This window comes from Dipodomys spectabilis, unplaced genomic scaffold (genome assembly GCF_019054845.1).
Source record: "Dipodomys spectabilis isolate Male_0828 unplaced genomic scaffold, ASM1905484v1 ptg000158l, whole genome shotgun sequence".
Lineage (NCBI taxonomy): Eukaryota > Metazoa > Chordata > Mammalia > Rodentia > Heteromyidae > Dipodomys > Dipodomys spectabilis.
This window is the reverse complement of record NW_024870835.1, coordinates 467624-472215: the sequence shown is the minus strand read 5'-3', so window position 1 is coordinate 472215 and position 4592 is coordinate 467624. Positions and strand designations below refer to the sequence as shown.

The 4592-nt window shown below is 34.5% G+C and overlaps 1 non-coding gene across 1 annotated transcript; it reads right to left on the bottom strand.

Annotated features, from left to right (window-relative positions):
• Positions 1–441: 441 nt before the first annotated feature.
• On the bottom strand, positions 442–547 carry LOC122118991. The gene has a single exon (XR_006149484.1). It is a non-coding gene; the product is annotated as a U6 spliceosomal RNA (small nuclear RNA).
• Positions 548–4592: the final 4045 nt, after the last annotated feature.

The following is a 4592-nucleotide window of genomic DNA, read 5'->3' as shown; positions in this document are numbered from 1 at the left end:
ATTTTATTTAATTCAAGCCTTATTTATGATTTCTTTTTCATCGATCATGTGACAATGAGAAGAGGTAATTGCCTAAAACTTAATGACTACAAAGAGATCTCTTGGCAAGCAAGAACTAGCATAGCAACATTTTACATGAAAAAAAATGATCATTTTCATTAGCCTATACAATTAATATTAAAATATAAAAATTGTTATTATTTAAGTATATGAGCCCACTCATAAGTAATAAGCCTTTATGTTTAGATCAGTATGATATTTGATAGATTTGACTTTCATTCATCTTCATTTTTTTCCCAAAACTATTAAATAGGCCAGTGACTCACATCTATAACCCTAGATACTCAGAAAGCTGAAATCTAAATGATTACGGTTTGAGGAAAACCTGGACAGAAAAGTTTGCTGTGTGATTTCTCAAATTACCCAGCAAAAAGTAGGGATGAAGGCATGGCTCAAGTGGTAGAATATTAGTCTGATAAGCGCAGGGGCCATGCTAATCTTCGCTATATCGTTCCAATTTTAGTACATGTGCTGCTGAAGTGAGCACTAGTCTGATAAGCATATGGCCCTGAGTTCAAATCCCACTAACACCAAAAATGTTGTAAAGGTCAATATTTGGGAAAAGAAAAAGCCTTTAGCTCATTAGGTTTTACAAAAGTAGGGCAACTAGCCTACCCCATAGGAAGTTATTATCTAACAAGGTTAGTATTGTTTACCCAAAATAAATCTAGTGCTAGACTAATGAGTTTAGACTCTGAAATGAGAAAGACCTGTGTGAATTACTGTTGTGATGTGTACAAAGGACAAATTACTTTTAGCTATACAAATCAGAGCCTTTATCAAAGAAGCAGCGTTTTATCTAGTGTCAAGAAAGTTTGAAATTGGACACAGGAAATGGAAGAGAGGACTTTATGGTCACCGGGTTGAGGATATGCTTTAGAAACAGATAGTTGCCCTGATCAATTTTTTGTCTCACTAAATAGCTAGGAATCATTATTTGACTCAGATTTTAAGAGTATGTCTTAAATTCTCATCCTGTAATTCTATTACACCACATCATTTTTCACACCCCAGATCGATTTGAATCTTTCAAGGGAAGAAGGCCATAAACTTTGATATAATGTCTTGTTTTAAGACACTGTAAAACTCCATTCATGTCTAAATTTGATCAAGTAGTCATCTTGCTTTCTGTTTAGGAAAGCTGAAAATACCAATGCCTTCTTTCTAGCTAGTAATGACTTACCTTCTGTGGTTAGAAATTACCAAGTAGTTGTCTTAGTCTTGGAAAGGAATCAAAGTAATTAAAACATTCATAAAGCTATCAAGTTCTTGTAATGAGAACTTCTCCGTTTTCTTTATGTCTCTAGTATTATTAATAGATGATCATATATTTTATTGAGGACCAGAAAAATAATTATTTTCTGCCCTATAATCATTCAGAGTTATATAATAGTAATAATAATAATAAATATTAAAGGAGTTCTTCCTGTTTCCGTTTTATAAAGTTATTTTAATTCAAAACACTCCTTGACATTTCTATGCCTATGGCATCTTTTCCCCCAATCTAGACATTTTTCTTCCTGCAGGTAGAGAACTTTATTTTCATTTATGAAATATTTCTGTCTTCAGTGTAAATTGCCCTTGGTAGGCAACCATACATTTTATCCAAGTCAATTTGGTGAAACACATACGTGTGTGCTAATGATAGCCAATTAACTTAAAATACAGAATTGACTTTTGATGCTTCTTTATAACTTTGAATTTGGGATGGCCTAGGAGTATACTTTCTCCAGCTTAAATGGGAATGAGGAAGACAAGAAAGGGTAAAATTTGGTGCTATTCATGGCTGTAGAATTGGCTTTGTCAGTACTAAGGTACTACTCAGCACAGCCTTAGTAAATGTGGGTCCAGGATGAAAAGGGTTTGCAGTAGTTAGTCAGATACTTTGACTTTTTCAACACAGATTATCATGTAATACTGTTTCTTTTATTGCTCTGAACCAGGGCAATGACTTTTAAACTGAAATATATTTCATTACACCAATCATAACCTTTCCATTTAACATTTATGTTATATATACTTTTAAATAAAAAGCCAAACAAGTGATTCAAAATATGGAGGACATTTACCCTCTATAGAAGTGGAGCTATTTTTTTCCTTTTTAAAATTTTTATTTTTTATTTTATTAGTACCCTTAATAATTGTGCGTGGAGTTGCCATTTGACAAAGCAGTATCTTGATCAATATCATAATTTTCAATATTCTCACCATCCCTCTACTACTCATCCTTTCTCTCACTGTTCTTTTTTAATTCTATTTTTTTCTTAATATATTTTATTGTTATTGTAAAGGTGATGAACAGAGGCTGGGAAGGTGGCTCAGTGGTAGAGCGCTTGCCTTGTGTGCCTGAGGCCCTGGGTTCGATTCCCCAGCACCACATAAGCAAAAGGAAAAAAAGCCAGAAGTGGCACTGTGGCTCAAGTGGTAGAATGCTAGCCTTGAGCTGAAGAGCTGTGGGACAGCGTCCAGGCCCAGAGTTCAGGTCCCATGACCAGACCCCTCCCCCCCCCAAAAAAAAAGCTAAAAAGTGATGAACAGAGGGATTACAGTTACCTAGGCTGGGTAATGAGTACATTTCTTCACTCTCTCCCAGTTTTTCCCTCTTGTGTCCATCCACAAGTTGTATAACTCATTTTCAACATACTGTCTGATGAGTACTACTGTTGCGTTTGATGTAAGCATATTTTTAACTTCATTAAAGCATCAAGAAGCAGTCATCATGAAAGAGATTTGCATCACATTTAATGAAAGAAGTGAAAACAGAACGGTTTAAGATCAAGGTGAGCATTATAACCTCATTTCTTAGGTATGATTTTTTTTAGGTATGATTTTGTTAGGTATGATTTATTCCATTTATTTATTTATTTGCTAAAGCTAGCACTATACCCAGTTGACCTACAGTTCCACGTCCTGTTTTTTGGTGGTCAATTGGAGGTAACAGTATCACAGACTTTCCTACCTGGGCTGGCTTCCACATGCAGTCCTCAGATCTCAACTTTCTATAGCTAGGGTTATAAATGTAAACCACTGGCAGCATCTAGGTATGACTTATTCTTAAACCTATTTTTTTTTTAGAGGACAACTACACAAACTAAAATAGAGGTTCTAAGAGAGAAGGAAAGAAATGATTCATTCAATTTACACAGTCTTTTGCTCTCATTCTGCCATAAGGCTAGCCAGGCTTAGATCAAGTTGGCTTTTAAAAACTAGTTGTTACAGATGAAGTTAAACTCCATGCTATTTGAAATCATCTTCATAGGCTATGTCATCTGGAGTGTGCTAAAACTGTTCCATTCCCAAAGGTTTCATTCTAGACTCACCAAATCAGAATCTTTGAAAACCAAGACTAAGGATTTCTTATTTTTTTTTAACATGATCATTAGGTTATTAAAAACCCTAGAAATTCTGAAAGGAACTGATTTGGCCGGATTAATATTTCTTATGGAAAAATTCTATTGGCATTATTCCACACAGGATAGTGAAGATTTTATGCTCTACCTATTTAACTCCTGAATGTTACTATGTAATGTAATGAGAACTTGGAGGAATTTTATCTTATTTTGTGTGTGAAAAGAAGCACATACATTTATTATACATCCTCAAAACTGTAGGACTGAAAATAATGCATAATGATGGGGAACCAAGTATAGCTAATGGAGTTCAAACATGAGATGAATATTGCATGGAACAAGAAGAATAATAGAAAAGTTACAGCATGAATGGTAATGAAGCCATGGAAACTCTGGTCTCTTTTTCCTCTTTACCTGAGGTTCTGAGAAAGAACTGCATGTCTTTGTGCATACTGACAGGTGCCACATGCTCAACCATTCTGACCTCTTGATAAAGTACAGATAGTGGCAACCAAGCATAGGGTAACTTTAGGGTGAAGGTGACTAAAAAGTCACACCTAAGAGAGGGAAGAAAAAGAGGTAGACAAGAAGTAAGCTTCTTGAAATTAGATTCTTGGATAGGAATTCCTTAATGAAATAAAGTTCTTTTTTATGATTGCAGCGATAGCATTTATCAAGATTTAACAAGATATTTTTCCTTTGAGCAAGATTATTATAAATACCATATCAGGATGAGGAACTAAGAACACTCAAATGGCTTTGACTGAATCTGTGATATTTGCAATCTCACCAGGGGCAGAAGCTGTCAAATTCCATTATAAGACCTACTTTCAGACATGAGATTTGTGACTGGGGTGAAACTTTACTGGAGAGGGAGGGTGAATACAAAAGACAATAAATAAAGGGTATAGGTTATCAAGAATGCATTACAAATTGTCCTAAAGAAATGCAAACAAAAGTATAAGCCACATAGTAACACCAAGTGTGAACGCACCATCACAATTAAAGCTTAAATTTGTTCCACATGAATTTAATTTCATGGACTGTTCTGACAAAAGCTTTAAAATTAGCAGATTTAAAAGGTGCAATGAGACAAATGGAAAAAATGACTTCCTTTAAAAAGAAGTAAGAAGTTATAAAGCAAAACTAGTACAAATGAAATAAGAAGTAGATATTAAAAAG